This window comes from Gavia stellata, chromosome 4 (assembly GCF_030936135.1).
Source record: "Gavia stellata isolate bGavSte3 chromosome 4, bGavSte3.hap2, whole genome shotgun sequence".
In the NCBI taxonomy this organism is placed as follows: domain Eukaryota; kingdom Metazoa; phylum Chordata; class Aves; order Gaviiformes; family Gaviidae; genus Gavia; species Gavia stellata.
Window position 1 is genome coordinate 30528267 of NC_082597.1, and position 17696 is coordinate 30545962.

A 17696-nucleotide genomic window follows, 5' to 3' on the forward strand; every position below is an offset into this window, starting at 1 on the left:
CATGATGAAACCTCCTGCTCATTCTAGTTTTCTGCTGAAGAATGAATGATGCTGATATCCCAGATGAGAGCTGACAGTGCATAAAACAATTTGGACCGCACTGCAATTGCTCTGTTCCTCTTTTTCACATGCCTGTCCCAGTAATACAGTCATATTCTTCATTTCACCTTTTCTTTTGGACCCATTTTCTTTCTCCCTTTCCCTCTTAACACTGTTCTTTTTTTATAGCCTTCATGCCATAGGGCATCTTAAGAAACTGTAAATGTCAGCCAAGGATAGTGATCCAGAATATTATTCATACCCTCCCCCAGCAGCACTGAGGCCAGAAGTTTATGGGGTAAACCTACAAACTTTAGTCCCTGGTGCTGCTGCAGGTACCAGGGAAGCCATGATGCTGGGCAGACCACTCACTCTGCCACCTGTCCCCAAGGCAGCAGGACTCTCCCTGCAGCTACCTGTGCACTCACCCAGGGAACGAGGAGCCGAGTGGACAAATCCAAATTAAGCTCTTTGGCATCATGGGGTCTGAAGCCCACACATGACTGAGTGCTGTCTCCACAGGGCTACATGTAATCACAAAGGAACATTCTCTGTCCTTTTTTTGAAGCTGGATACTGCATACCAAGAGTGAATATTTCATGTCTCAAGTACAAATTCAAGATATAAGGCTGAGAAGAACATATAAAAGAAGAAACCTAGAGCATTGCTAACAGCATGTAGAAGATCCAGCTCTAAGTCCATGCTCCTAATCAAGGCTTTTTGTGTCCACTGCCTCGACTGACATTTTCCTGTGCCATTTAGGGCATAAAGTACTTCAGGCAGAATAAACATTCCCAGGAGCCACAGGGACAATAGGTCCAGCTTCAGTCACTGGGCAAGTTTCCCAGATCCTCCGTGGATATATCTGGACCTAGTTCTAGACAGAACTGGGTGAAAATTTCTGAAGTCAGTGGCACAACACCCATTGTATCTATTAGGGAAAAACTTTACCTGAAGGAGGCAATGCGCTTAGATGAGTACAAGTTTTTACTAACTCAGATATAAGGAAGCAAAAAAACAAAAAATAGTTCTCACCACCACGTAAATCTACAGAATGCTTGACGCAATCTTGAGCTCAGTATTTAAGCAATTGATATAAGTAGCCATGTCTATTCTGGATTTGCATGATAGTTGGTGGCTGTGATCTTACACATGAGAGCAATCCATACAAAAAAGTTTCAAATTATTGTTGGTATTGGTTCAGAATTGATGGAACGAGCCAGAAAATCCAATGACTTACCTGTAAATAGGTTAAAGTCATCCTCACTGACTGCAGGTACAGGTGTTTCTCTTCATTTACATGGTGAGATTAAGACCAGGAAGGCTATTAAATTGGAAAAAAAAAAAAAACAAACCACAAAACACTGGCTTCATGGTAGCAAGAAAACTGATAGAAATTGGAAGGGGAGCTATTTTCAGTACAAGAGCAGGTGAAACCATTTCTTGTAATCATTAATTTAGGAAGCCTGATAAGAGATTTATAGGATTCTGAATCTTGAAATATAAGAAAATTGTGCCTGTAACATGTTCAGCCTGCAGCTTCCCATCATGTATTAAATTCAGTGTCAGACATAACAGTTAACACTTGGAATTTGTCTTATGCTTACCAAGCAATCTTTCAGACTAGTGTAAAATAGTGTTGGATAGAAGCATTTTTTAATAAAAATGAAGTGCGATCACTTTTCATAAAAAAGTACATGCTAAGATTAAATGTTACGTCTGTACTAACCTACACTTCTGGATTTTTTAGTCTGTTTTTGCAACTGTAGCTGTAAAATCAAAGGCATTTTGGAGGAGCAATAACTTTTTTTCATTTTATTATGTGTTTAGATGTGTGCTCTACATAGACAGGTACACATATCTAGTAATTCCACTCATACGTACGCCAACTCTTGTCAGCCTCTCAGAAAACACACGTGCACACACAAATGATAGAATTGTATCATCATCATCATCATTATTATTATTATTATTATTATTATTATTGACCCATTTCATACTTTTTCTTCCATTCCACATTCATACTCTTATTTGAATAGGTGTTACCATTTTCTGCTGAAAAAATGGATAGCCATTTAGAATCTAGGAATTAGGAAAGTAAAATTATTCTTCCATGAAGTGTCCTTCTCACTTTCTACCTATCTTTGATCGTCTCTTCGGTTCATAGCTCAGAGGTGACATTCCTCTTTTGCCATAGTGGCATATAGTACAAAAATCACAGGTCTGAAGCAGCCAGCCTGGCTGATTGGCTTTATAGCACTCTAATATATGAAGTGCTCTTTCCTCCAGGCATCTTGCTTACCTTGATCTCTTGCTCCTTCTTGCACTAAGGGAATTGAAATATCATCCAGTTACCGCTAATACACCGCTGTGTTGTACATCCTCCTGACTTGAATATCATTTGTTGAGTTCATTAGGATACCTAAGACTAATTGAATTTTAATTTGCTTTGTTCTAGACAAAATACAAATACAAGATAACCAATAGCCCCTACACTAAAAATAGACACAGAAAAAGGGAAGGTAGGTACCACCTGGGGGTCAATTGCTTGAGCAACTACTTTACGTTGGGAGCTACCTAATCACATCAGACAAGCAAGAATGGATAAAACCAATTTCTTCAGATTGCTGTTGCTCTGTTTTTTTCTCGTCAGAGAAGCAACTCCAATGTTACAGTGCTGTGTGGTAGAAGAATCCCTAAGAAGACTTTCCAACAAACCGCCTAATGCCATGATGGATTCAGGGATGAGACTGTGATCCAGTCTCCTGGGAATCTTCCATCCTGGCAAACCAACCTTGGGCCACCAGGTTATTGGGCAGTGGCATTGCCTCTTAGTGGTGGATCAAACTAAAGACCACTTCACTGAAAACCTGTCATTTGATACATGTAGGAATTAATAATTTCAACAAATGTGAACAAACAAGATCATAGGATAACTTGGATTGGAAGAGGCCTCAGGAGGCCTACAGTCCAACCTTCTGCTCAAAGCAGGGTCACCTGTGAGCTCAGACCAGGTTGCTCAAGGATTTATCCAGTCGGTTCTTGACAAGCTCCAAGGCTGATATAGTACAACCTTTCTAAGCAGCCTGTTCCAGTGCCTGACTGTTGTCATGGGAAAAAAATGTACCTTATATCCAGTCAGAACCTCTCTTGTTTCAGTTTATGTTCCTTGGCTCTTGTCCTCCTGCCATGCATTGCTTTGAAGAGTCTGGCTCTGTCTTCTTGATACCTTCCCCACAGGTACTGGCAGGATGCTGTTATGTGCCCCAAACCCATCTCTCTTCCAAACCGAAGGAGCCCCCTTCCCTCAGCTTCTCATCACAGGGCAGGTGCTCCAGCCACTGACTGTCCTGGTGGCCTTCTGCTCTACTCAGACTACTCACTGACAAGTGCTGAGTAAGTCTACATTAGACTTTACAGAGAAGTTATATAATAAATGTAGCAAATTTTTTCACATATGCTCACTGATTTACAAAAGAAACTGTAAGCTGCGTAGGTATAATCCCATTACCTGGAACTGAGTTTACCCTAAACCCTGATATTATAACCACATTGTGGCAATAAGTATCATAGACTCTGAAGCTTCTCTTCTGCAGCCAAATGCCTGATTCGTAAAGCTGTGTGAACCCTAACTTGAAACTAACTAGTGTGGGTCCTCAGAGAAATGTAGCTGTTACAGTACAACATTCAGCATAGGCTTGCCCCTGTGCTACTTACTGTCTTGGGTGAGCAATACAGTCTGAGATAGATGTTGCTGCAAGTGTACCCAAGCCAGCTGAGTCAAGAAAAGTTAGTGTTGATATATTCCATTTTCATGACAGGAAGCATTTGCGAATGAAGTGGTACTTTACCAGGACTGTTAAAAGGCAAATAAAGTTGAAGAGAAGTACTGTAACTTCTACATTTTAATAATATTGTCCTGGCTGGAAGTCTGTGCACAGAGAAGAAATGGTTTAGACTGCTAATGTGATTCTGTGTAATAGAAGCCTCTAAAATAACCTTTATGTAAGTGATACTACATTTTTGAGGGTGAAGGATAACACTGCAGAATGAGAGAACTAAAATTAGGTGTAACATTTAATGAATAATGAATTTCTGGAAATTATTAGAGAGTATCTGTGGAATGCAGAGCTTCTGCGCCTTATATTTAGACAGGACAAAAAAAGAGGCTGTCTTCAGTTCTTCAAACAGCTTAACTTTTTGAATGGCACTCCAGAAATCAAATAAAAAGGGAATAACCACCTCCTTTATTAGCATATCCATCACAATATTATTTGCTGTGGTTATCAGTGGTCCATATAAAACACCCAGGAAAAAGAACAAAACTTTTAACTAATAGGAGAAAAGTAATCTAGTTATGGCTATATCTGTCTACATATTGCTAGCTAACTTGTATATGTAGCCAGCATACTTGTTTGGTTAGATTTCAGTTGAGCAGCAATCAAATATTAATCTCAAAAAAACCCAGAAAAAGTAGATCATCTTCAGTAGTCACCCAAGTACATGAATGGCTAATTCATGGAAAAGTATTTTACACTAGTTTCAGAATAACTGCTGTATGCTCCATTATTTTTTGGCAGTCAGGCTGGAGATAAGTGTAACCAGGTTTCCTGGCACAATCACTTTATCCAGGGAAAGGACAGATGATGAGAAGGTCTCTTAAAGTAAACAGAATTGAACAAGCCCTTTTCTGGTTACCACTACCAGTGTTGGAGCTCATGGCCATTCTCTAGAAAGGTGCTAACATGTTTTCGGTTTTGTTTTCCACTTGGCTGTGAATTTCTTTTTCAAAATTCTCCTGATAGTACCCAGCCACATTAACTACATAGTACAGCTTAATTTCATAATCCACTAAACATCATAAAGGCAACAAAATGGCCTTCATATAGAAAAAACTGTTTATATAGATGTGTGTGTATATATGTAATGAAACCCTGCTATTTCTAGCATTTGTTATGTATCTTTTTAATTATTTAGCCAGCAAGGAACTTCACAGATCTCTTCCCTGCAGCTGCTGCACAGCATGAGCATGTTGTTTATGGGATGAAAAAGGACACAACTTGCTGGTGGCTGTTTCCTGTGCACACATCTCTTAACGGCAGAGGTACAGCAGAGGTAAAATGACCCGTTAGTATAGTAGGTCACACAGAGCATTCCCATTCCATTGTACTGAGTACAGGGAGGGAGAGGCAAGCTTGTCATTAGACTATTTACAGTTGCCATTCATCCTATCAACAGCAATGTTGAAGGTAAATTTTAACAGAATGTGATACATGTATCACATTCTGGATACATGGAAAGCAGGAAGAGAAATGCTTTGATGTTCTGGAAATGACAAATGTAAAAGATACTATAATTTAGGGAAAAGGTCTAATTACTATATACTAGTCAAGATACTTACCTAAGATTGATCCAAATCCAGTCGCTGACTGGACAAAGTAGGAGAAGAGGAGCAGCAGAAATAAGATTGGTACTGCCACAACTAAGTCCAAGGATCCAGCCGCTAATAGTGCTCAAATGAGAATACCAGTCTGGACAGCAGGGCTGGCACTCTCTGGCTACAAGGTTACTGGGGATGAAGCTAGCCTAGTTCTGCACAGCCTCCCTGCTTGTGACATCATGGCACAACTGCAGTCCGAAATCGCTGTCTGAGTCTGGGAGGAAAGGAGAGAGGTAGGTAGAAGGGGAACGGTGTGGAGACAGATATTTCTGAAGATGGCAGGGGAAACTTTGCTGATCATACTTAGGAATGCAAGATCTCTTCAGCAGAAAGAGCAAGTATCACAGCTATTGTGCAGATCGGTGGAGTACTCATGCAACATGTGGGCTGCTCGGAGATCAGACAGGCAGGCCAACGCGAGAGATCAGATGGCAAGATTGTATTCCCTGGCAATGACATGAAGAAGTAGAGTTGGTGTGATCCTCATTGACAGGACCAGAAGAGCACTGATTAGCTGCAACTCATTAACTGAAGGCTCATACCAGTCCTCTGAAGAGTTCAGCCTTTTAACCCCACTACGAGCCACTTTTATGAAAGATACGAAAAAGAAATCAAGGCATTCAACAGCAAGACTGAAGTCTGTCTATGCATAAATGAAGAAAAATTTCTGTGTGATGAGCAGAACTCAAGATTGATAATGATAGCACTGGGTGGAAGCACATTAGAGCTGCATTTGGGTCCGGTACTTTGCCAGGACACAAGATGTAAACACTGGCTCTAATTTATGAGATTGGATGTTTGCAATATAGGGTCTGATAAAGTGAATCAGAAAGTGAACCCAGCATGCTCAGAATAACATTAACAAGAACATGGTTTATTGTAGCCTGTTCAATAAATGAGGGGCAAGCTCGCTATCTAAATGACAGCTTCTTTAAACCAGGTATCTCACCATCTCTTTTTTTTCTTTCAAAATGGTGTGTTGATGACTTCGTTCTATGGGATGTGTGAATTGCTACTGAGATAACAGCCATGAATTTCAGTGAAAAGAGTAGGTCCTCAATATCTTTGAAAACTGTGTCCATGATAGTTGCTTTCATCTTAAAACATGAATTGTATGGCGGGTATGGCTTGGTAGTAGCTTTGAAGGAAGAAGGGTGGCATAAAGTCAGCAGTGGTTGTCTGTTGGTGCTGTATTAGAACAAGCAAGTGACTTTGCAAATCCTTGTTCCTTCTGTGATGTTAGCACCAGAGCATGTGCTTTGTCTCTGCTGTTCCAGCTACGACTTATGCCAAGAACAACAGAAAGTTGTGTCATTTTCAAATCTGTTGTTGTTAAATAATTGATCGTTTTGCTGCCACCATGAGGACACCTTTAGAAGCAATGCTTACATCGCAGCGAGTCTTGAGCTGTGGGAGATCTATGAAGCATGTTAATTAAAATTACTAATTTAAAAAAATATATTTTGGCAGTTGAAGATAAATAAATGCATGAGAGATTTGTTTCCTGAGTTCCTATGGTCTGAAATTACAGATGACAGTCCTTCTGTAGAGGGTGAGAGAATTCATTTAGATTAAATTATCCTTTCATTTCCTTTTCTAAAACATCAGAAAACCTCCCTAACTGACATTTTTGCCTTTGTGTCAGGGATAGCATTAAGAATAATTTTCTATGATTGTCTCTTCGACAGGCAGAGAACTCATTTTAATCGATACATCGTAAGCTGTTATTACAGCTATTTTCTATCTTAATTCAGCCTGCCCTTCATAATTATGTGGGTTTTTTCCTGTTTTTTAAAAGCTCTGGATGGTGGCAGATTTCCACCACCTAGTGGAAAAAGTCTGTATTGTCTCCTGAAAAGCTTTGCTCAGATTTCTCTCTAGTGCCTGTTTTAAACCTTCCCATTGCAAGCTCTCTTTTACCAGCACTTATTACCAAAGTAGTTTTCTTTTTTCCATGCACTGGTGAATGTGCCCAGGTGTATACAGCTCTCCTTGAAGGTGTCAGACATTACATAGTCCACAAACCATATGTCTCAATATATAGGAATTGTATGTCTGTGTTTTCAATACAGCGATTTGTAATGTGAAATGGAAACTGGAAAGCTTAAAAAATGGAGCAAGATCTGCCAATGGATGTCACTGCTTCCCTGCAGCCCATCAGTTTAGCAGGGAGCCCTGGTCCCCACTCAGGTGCATATTCTGGTGCAAACTATGCCAAAGCCTAGCATACTCATTCAGGCAATGTTTTGTGTCAGGATGGTCTGTGCTTTGGATGCCGAGACTGAAATGCCAAATCAAGTCAGGGGAAAACTTCCAGAAAGGAGAAGGTTAAAGAAAGGCAAATGCAAGCAGTCCCCTTATCACCTCTTTCTATTGCTGCTGGAAAAGTCTCTACCTCTTGCACACCTATGGAGCATCTTCTCCCTTCCCGCCTGTTCCAAAGTGAGCAAGATGCCTCCTTTGGCCTCAGAAGAGAAGAAACTACTTTTCAGATCCAGCTTTGAATATGAGTTGCCAGAGGTCAGAGCAACAGGGTTAAGAAGCTCTCTTCCTTTCACATCATCCAGGTAGAACAATGACTCTGAGAAAAGTCCTGTGCCTGTTGAACCCAATAGGATTTTTCCTGTTGTTTTCCCTGGAAAAAAAAAGATGCCATCATCTGTTTCTTCCCACCAGATGACTCACAGTATTTAGCTTATCCTCATAATGCCTCTTCAAATCAGGAAAATGTTACTACCTCCACTTCACACCTGAAGATGTACAGATCAGGGAGCTTAAGGTGTAGATTTACAAAAGGCTGTCATCATGACAGTTAGTTACCTTTAGGAGTTATAGGATTTATAATACCTTTAGGAGTGTTTGGGGATACTCCTTTAGGAGTTATTGGGATTTGAGTGCCACAGAGATCCTGAGAGATCCTCCTCCTGTTTGGTTATCTTCCTAATCCTTTGGACTGAGTTCCAGGATACAGATCTTTTCCCAACACCTTATTTCCAGCTAACTGCCACTTCATTCGTCTGTGCTCAAAATTGAGATCTTCAAAACTCCAGCTAATTTGCCATGTAATGTTGAAAACATGCAAACACATCTTTGCAGCAGAAAATTTCCCTGAGCATCTAAATACCCTCTCCTGGCAATGCCGATCAGTTAGCATCTAGTTCACAGTTAAGGTCTGCCAGGATTCAGAAATGAGCTGTTTGCATGTCTCTCTCTCCTACAGTGCCCAATCTGCTCAGTTTTTTTAGAACACATCTGATGAATCATGGTCTACAGAGGATAAAAAAGGCAATGGTAGCGTTACTGTCCCCTCTCCTGCTTTGTCCAGTAGCTCAATGAGAGGCTGCTCAGCTGTCATGTGGCAGGCTTAAGGAGATTTCAGCTATTGCTTCCTATTTCCCAGGCGAGTGCTATAGCTCTCAAACTACAGGGCATTTAAATGTAGCTCTCAGTGACACTTGTTTGAGTTGTACCATTTACATGGAAAAAATACATTTGAGAAAGGAAAGGTTTCAAGTAAATGTATCAGTGGTTAGGACTTTCTTATGAAGTTTATGTTTTTGCAGGAAGGAACAAGAAAATACAGTGCATGAGTAACTGGCAAGAAATTAACAGCAGGTGAGAAGTATAGTCTGTGGTATTCACAAAAGAATCCCCCAAAGAGGCAACTTAATTAGAAATGAGAAACCCCATTGCCTTTTTAGATACCTAACAAAGAACTAGAACTAAGCTCTACAGCATAAATTGTTGGAAACTACAATAAAGACTTTTTACTTGTCGAGGACACCTGGGCTGGCAAGGAGAACCTGGATGGAAAGTTTTCCAAATAGTTTAGTGCATGCCAAGTAATGGAATTTATTAGTGCCTCTTATTCCTAAGTAAAGGAGACTATATCAACTGTTTGGGAAGAGTGTTTCCCTTCCAATTAGCCTGTGTAATACTTTTGTGGTTGCAAAAATGGGGAGCCTGCGGTCCTTTAAATGGAAACAGGACTCTGCCCTAAGACGCAAAGAATCATGACAATATCTGTTACAAATAAGGCACTTCCCTTTCTGCCAAGATGGATAGCTAAATTGACTATAAATACTGGTCAAAATTCCTTATACAGCAGAATGGCAGCTTTAAGGAGACAAGCAAGAGTTTGTCTCAAAATGTCTTAAGCTGCAACAGGTTACAATCACTCAGAACAATCAGTCAGGTGGCAGCTATCCTGTGAGGACCAAGCCCAGAGCAGAGGTCCCCCAGAAGGAAATCTGAATACAGAGGAGACTGCAGTCTCTCAGCATTGAGAGGTCCGACCCACTTTGAGTGGACCCAGATCACTCTGGAGTATTTAACTGCTCCCAGCAAGAGCAGTTTGTTGGCTACTTTGGGATGGCAGATGCTGCATAATAACATTATATTGGGAGAGCTGGTGTAGCTAGTTCAGTAGAGTGATAGAAATTCAAACTACAAATCCCAGATTCTTATAGAAAGGGAAATGTTGGTCTATAAAGCGTAATGGAGGATGTTTATTGAAAGAAATGGCTTCACCTTTACTAGTCCTGCAGAGTATTGGGAAGGGTTCTTTAAGTGGCATAAAAAAATTCTCCATCTCAAAATGACTGGATAGATCCTGGGTATAAAATTGCCCTTTGCATTGTAATAATTTTCAAGAGGGCCTACATCTCCCCCAAATCGATGCATATGTCTAACCCTTATCAAAGTAATGGCTTAAGTGTGTGCCTCCATGTCAATGATTGCCTAATAGGCTTAGCAGTATGTTCTCCATCAGCATGTGAATGGCCATTCTAGTCACTGGCAAAATGTCATTTTACCACAGATCTGAAGAAAGAAAAAAAATGATGCTGAACAGACTAGTGAGATCCAAGTTAATCACATCTCAGAAAACACTACCCCACCTCCCAGGCCTGGCAAATGCCACGTGCTGAGCACAGGGCTCCCTGGCTCCTGCTTCACCTGCCCCCAGGCAGGGCTGTATTTCACACATCGGCAGAGGCCATCACAGACCCTTTCCCAGGAATGCACACAACAGGCTCTTCTGGCCCGAAAATACCCTTTCCCCACTCCAAGATGGGCTGAGGTTCCTCCTGTCACAGTCCCTACTCCAGCTCTGCCCTGAACATTGGCAAAGCGGGTATTTGAGAGGTCCACGTTTCCTGGGGCTGATTTGTCAGGCACCACCACCTCATCCATCTTCATCCTCCGGCACAGGCCTCGCCTGCCCGCTGCTCCTTCCTTCCTTCCCCAGGCTGGGAGAGGAGTAGAGACTTCACCTTAGCAGTTGGTGTTCCCTGTTCTTCTGAAAGGCTGCCATGTTTACAGTGAAGGGGAATGCTGAAAAGCTCAGGGACATTTCAAAAGACACTTAGGTTGTTTAATTCCCTTTTAGAATTGACTTGATCACGAGCCCCTGCGTGTACAGTTGTGGTATGTGGCAGAGTAGCTTCACAGACCTAGGATAATGGAGACAGCAGTGACTGGATTGCAAATACTAAAAGGAAAATTTACACTAGTACATTCATATTTCTCTCTTTTTAAGTTAATGTTTTTGATCAGCTGCTTTTTTGCCAAACCTCCTTGCTCTTTCTCCATATGTAAGCCTGCAAAGTACATGACTCGACAGTTTCCATCAAAACAGCAACAGGCATCTAAAAACTCATTAAAAAGGCATTACTGCTGCCCTTGGAGGGGAAAAAAAAGAAGAAAAAAGAGAGCCATTGAAGAAAATCAGGCTTTTCTGACAGCAGACTCGGAACAGCAGTGCCCGTTTGGCTTAAGCGCACGCAGGCGTCTCATTCATCTTCGCACCCGACACTTCTGCGCTACTGTCTGCATCTGTGGGCGCATCCCTGCAGCCTGCCGTGGCTTCGCCAGGCCTGGCCACCTGACGAGCGCCTCCGTCTAAATTTGCATTATTCGGCTGCAAAAGTGCCCCCCTCCCGCCCTCCCCCGTCTTTCCACTCGCACCACACTTGCCGAGGTGGCGCCCAGGGCTCCCCGGGCAGCAGCTGCGCTGGCGGGGGTAGTCCTCCTCACGCGATTTCGCCCCAGCGCCCTTTCGCCTCCCTGGGCCCCTCCGGCCTGCGGCCCGGCCGCCCGCTTTCCGCCAGCCCTCCGCCGCCCTGCCCGCCCCCCGCCAGTCCCCGGGCGGGCCCACCCCGGCTGCGGGCGGCGCCGGCGGCCGCCAGGGGTCTCCCTCGGCCGCCGCAGAGCCGCGGGGCGCCCGCGCCCTGAGGGGCCCGGGCCGGCGGCGGCAGCCGCGGCCGCCCCGGGTGGGGAGGGTTCGGCAGCAAAGCGTTACGCCTGGGAAGAGAGGGCTGCCAAGCTGCTGGCACGCAGCGCCTGGAAATAAAGCTACAGTTGATAGTAACAGCCACGTTCTGTTTTTTCTTCGGCCTGTTTTTCATTGCCAGCAGGCTTCCCGTTACCACAGATGGCCACAAAGTTTTCATAAATGGAAGCTCTTTCTAGTATGAACGACAAAAAATACCTACCGTTCTCGGGGCCTGCTCAGGCACTGCAAACACAGAAATAGGAAGGTGACGTTTTCAACAGGCCTGCCAGGAAATGTCTGAACTGACCAGCGGTTGCCACTTCCCTCTGCCGAGGTGCTTGAGTGAAGACCTGAGAGCGCCTGCGCAGGCGGGAGAGCGGTTCTTGGGGAAGACACGGAAACGTGAAGAGCATTAGGGAAGGGCCTTCTAACTCAGGGGGCTGTTTCTTCTGTCAGTTTATCGTGATGTCTTGTTATGACCACCGTTCCTCGAGGAGGAGGCCTAAATGAGTCAGTCAGTATTTATTTATAGGTGCTGAATCAGTTCACTAGATTTCATTCACTCCCCGTGCACTTCAGCAAGTTGACTCGCTTGCTGTCGATAGCTAGGGATCCTCCTGCTGCAGATTTTTGTATGAAGCTGAATGTAGTTCAAAACAGCCCCAAAATGCCAGGGCCTCGGGGAGCTCTCGTTTAAAGTCATTCACTTACAGTGTCCTTGTCAAACAAGAAGTGCAACCCAAGAGCTCCTTCGGATCGAGGTAGCAGCTCAGGAAAACCAATATGAACAAAGTCTTACAGGTGAGCGTCCACAAGAAGAGTTTCTAAGAAAACTTTCCTTCCACTCCACGATAGGTTCGTTGACATTTAAAAAAAAAAAACGAATGCTACACCTAAAATTCTATTTAAAAATAGTATCATTAAACTCTGTATTTGTTGTTATTGGTTTACACATAGCAAACTTTTCCTCCATTATCTAGTTATTTAAGCTTGCTCCAGGACGCAAAGTCAGTCAGTCACTGATGATGCACAAAAAGAACTAGAATCCATGTCACACATTCTGTTGAAAAAATCAGTAAAAATACTGTTATCACCTACATATTTACCCATATAATTTTGAGTACATGGGGAGAGGTATTCTGAAGAAAATGCTTCAGTGTTCCTTTCAGAAAAAAACCAAAGCATTATTGCAAGTTAATGAATTAGCCATAAGCTAATGTGAGTTTCAAAATTTCGTGTTACCTTGTAGACAAGCACTGTTTTCCAAAGTCAGTTATGTGGTGAAGAAGATATTAAGATTAAATGAGCAGTGCAGAACTTGAAAAGCAAACCCATGATTACTAATAGATTTTTAAATTGGCAGGCAATCGATTTTTAAATTGTCCTTTCACCCTTGTGTGTAATGTGGTTTGCCTCACAGTGATAAATTAGCAGCAGCAGTGTGCTGTGACTGTTTCCACTGGAAGCTTCTCATTACTATTCAGGGGTTTTGCTGGCTCATCAGTGAATCGTGGACAGCATTTCGATTGCTGAAGTGTGGCCCAGAAAGCAGAGAAAGGATAGCAAACAGAGCCTATAAAAACCTGTTTTTGAATTCTAAGATTAATTGGGTTCTCGAATAAGACTAACTAACATCTTTGGCCATAGTGTTACTGTTTCATATGTATCCCAGAGGAAGTGACAGTACATTCATCCCCTCTGTCCCTCTCTTTAAATCTCAGCATTCTTGTTAATCTGTCAGGAAAATAACAACAGTAACATGTAATGGACTGAATGTGCTTTTTTCTCAATTAAAGAGAACAGTTCCCTTAATCCCAGTAGCTGGCCTGGGATCTAACAATTTGATCCAACTGTTATTATTCACCAGCATCTTCCAAGATAAATTACACTAGCAACGTATAAGAAGATCAAGTTAAGCATCTTCTCTGACAGGTAAATTTCAGTTACTAGTTAAAACATAAATCCAATTGTTATTTGCTATTTGGCATTTGGTTTATCTAGGTATTGCTTAATCAGAGTTCTAATTAGAACTGGTTGCAATTTTGTTTGTCAAAATATACATTTTCAAAACACTAAAGCTTTCATGGAACACATTACTTTGCCGCCATTACCAGTGGGGTAGGTCTTGAATCCCAGAGCAGAAACTCCAGCCAGACAGGGTGAAATGAATAAGAAAACTTGGGATTTTGGATCTAAAAATGCATATTTGCAGGCAATTTCATGTGTAATTTTACAAGAGTATGCTTTGGTAGAATGGAAATAAATATTGGATCTTCCAAGACTTCAAGACCCCACGAAATGGGATTTTGTTCTTCAGATAATTCTAGTTCTGACAATACTCCTTTTTCTTTGTTCAACATTGGTCCACTCTGCTCATTTTGCAAATACCTTGACACTGCATTTAGTGTTCCTTAACAGTTTAGATTGTGTGCAACACACAGCACATCACCTTTGAGAGCATGTGGTCTAACAAAACTTGTGACAATCCTTTTGCCAGTCCTGGAATTTTCTCTTCTCTTTTTCCAGATTCAGAGTATGCACAGCATTATTGTTTTTTATCTGTGTTCAGCTTTGTATTGTTACCAGTGAACGAAGCACGTGAACTGAACTCATGCTAGAGTTTAAGAATAAATGTTGTATTAAAATTCCAAGTATCTCAGAGGGTAAAAAAGCTTTCTTAAGAGTAAAATTGCCTTGCAGAGTTAGTGGAATATAAAATAACTGAAAAATTGGAAGGTAACAAACTATTTTTCATATTCACAAGCAATAGGTCAGATAATAATGGGCTTAAATTTCATCAGGGCAAATTTTAGTTAGACTTCAGGAAAAAAAAAATTAACCGTGTGGTTCGTTAAGCACTAGAAGAGGAGACTTATGGAAGCTCCATCATTTAAGTATTTTACAACATGAATGGATAAGCATCTGTCAGGAATGGTTTAAGTAAATCTGTTTCTGCTGTCAGGCAAAGGGATGGATTTGATTGCCTCTCAAAATCCCCCTTTACTGTCTATGCATAATTTTCTACTGAAGATGCCCACTGTCTGGATTTAGCTAACCTCTGACTGTTTCCTAGACAGGTGTCCACAAAGAATGTTTTGTCCCCAGTTCTTACATGCTGCTCATAGATATTGAGCTCTGTTTCCTTCAGGAGGAGCACAAGACCAAGTACAAGCTGATACTCTTACAGTGGCATGACCCCAAGGTCTGCACTAGCTGACCCTCTACTATTTATTACTGTATAGTTTTTCCACATGTAGTTTCACGCAGATAGATACAGTCTAATGTTTTTGGATTAACAAGAACATGGACTGTTGTAGATATCTGGAACAAAGTAGTTAATTTCTCAGCACGCTAATCAGGGGGAAAAAGCATTTTGTCTACTGATATTACCTGACCACCTAAAGATTCAGCCAACACTTCAAGGAGTGGCACCACAATGCCTTTGATGGGACTGAAGGTAATTTCTTGGTTAACTCTTCCAAGAGTTTCTGCTTACTTACCAGCACTTTTCTAGGATTGTCCAGATTTATTCAGCAGAAGATTTCCTGAAGCCAAGTTGTCATTTCAGTAATGATAGTAGTTGCAGCTGTTGAGAGAGATGAGTGTCAGTGGCATGCTGTTAAATCTATCTGAACCCTTTGTATGTGATTTTTATTTACAGTGGACTCAGAGAAATACTGAAAAGCAAATTACTTTGGATAGATACCTCCATAGCCTGAAAATAAGAGAAAAAAGAAAGAAGCAGTACTACTGATGAGAACGGCTGTGACTACTGTAAGATGAAGCTATTACTGTCAGATCACTTTCCTGTACGGATAGTTCTTTGTTGTAATACCAGACATTGCAAAGGCTCCTGAGATGTGCAGCCATACAAGAACACAGATCCTATCCATGTCTACAGGACATACTGTAACATCCATATACAGCACAGTGGTTATGCCACATGCAGTTGGAGCTTGGAGTTTACTAGTCACGTAGCTGATTATTCAAGATAAGGATTATGGAGCTCTGGAATGAGCTGAAGTTCACTTCAGGGTCAAGTTTGTAGAAGATTTTAAGAGTCAAGTATTGGTTTGTTTGGGACTATTTCACTGTCAGTAGATTAGATGGATATGTTCCCCTGAAGGAGCCACTACTTGCTTCTGTTCAGGGGCGTGCTCCAGAAAGTGTTGGTGGAGTGGTTGTGGCACTCCACTGTCAGGGCAGCCCTCTCAACCCTTGCTCTTGGTCCCACAGGGAAGCGGTCCTAACTGTAAATGGATATTGGTAACTTGAGCTAAGAAGCCATAAGCAGCCATATGCAGTACTGCCCCATGTCTCCCTTGTACGCAAGTGGCTCCAACAACAGATGTGTTTCAACAGTGCTAACATGATGGACCTAAAGAGTTCCTTTGACCTTTGCACTTTTTAATCACTGATGTTAATCACTAATTGCTGCAAGTGAAGAAGCAATTAAATATGAAAAGGATGATTCGGGCCCTCAGTCTTCTGTGATACTGAGCATGCTTGCACATTGTAATGCCCCAGCTGGTCCTAAGTCTGTGGCAGCTGAGGGTGCTCAGCACCTTGCAGGATCAAACCCTGGAGTGAAAAAAACCCCCAACTCTTCTAATCAATAGCAGAGAGAGAACAAGTATATTTATTATGAGTACAGACTGAATAACTAGATTAAGTGTAACTGAGGACAAGATAAGAGAGATGAGGAAGTTTTTCCTTTCTTTGGGCACTGTTGCTCTAGCAAAGATTTTATTTACACTCTCCTACCAGAAAAATCTATTGGTGATTGGTGTCCATTTCTAGTGGACCACAGACTGCTCTGATAGCTGCAGTTGCAATGAGGGTTGTGACAAATCCACATGTTTGAGATGCACAGAGTGCCAGATACTGGAGTTGTTTCTCCCTGGCTAACAAGTACGGATGTGTGTCAGTGTGAGACAGGAGCTTGAAAGCAGTTACAGTAGCTACAGGATGAGTGGGAGAGATGAGAACATAATACTGTCATTAAAAAGCAGCTTGATAGCTCGGAGAAGAACAGAGAAATAACACTTCAAGTGTCATGTTTTTAGTCTTACGATACTTTTTCTTTCATCATTTAACGGCATTTACAGAAAGATATTTGGGTTGGGCTTTTAAGGTTTCTTTCCTTACAACTTATTCTACACTTACTTTTATCATTCTCTGTTAGCTATGTTAAAGTCATCTTTGTAACAACTACTTGTGATGTCCGGAGGAGATAATTACGAATGCAGCTGGGAATTAACAGCAGGAGTAATAAACTAATACTAAACCTCACAGTTTTCAAGTGAATGACTTCACAGTAATACATCAGGAAAAGAAAAACCAAGAAGTAGAAAGAAGGTGATGTAAAACATAGGTGTAAAGCAAAGCACTCCTAACAGAAGGAATAGAGATGGTGAGCAAGTCCAAGTAGAGTGATACCAAGAAAGATTCCTGGAGCTAGTTCTTCACTGTGTTGTAGACAGTGAAGTAGTCATCACAGAAAGGGCTATCATTCGTTCAGGAAAAGGAGACTGCAATGCAAGTTGTTGACTTTGGAAACTTTTTTGTAAAATTGTCCAGAAGAGATAAAACATGGGATGACAAAGAGAAATCTAAGTAAAAGAGAAGATGTTGGACATACTCTACAGTGTCGCCTGCCATTGCACTGTTGTGATGGGAGTAACCAATTTGTTTATTGATAGTAGAGGTGGCTTCTTAACGTACATACCAGTAGAAGGATCTGAATACTAAAATTACAAAGCTACCCATCAGTCCTTTATGCGATCAGACCTTTGGGTGTCAGTCTCTACAACTGTGTAAAGTCAGAGTGAGAAAACATCAGCTCCTGCTTTCACCCTCTGAGGTACTACTCCATTTTAAAAACATGAAGGCTCAGACCAGACTTCTACCTGGCCCTGCAGCCCTTCTCCAATAGTGGCCAAC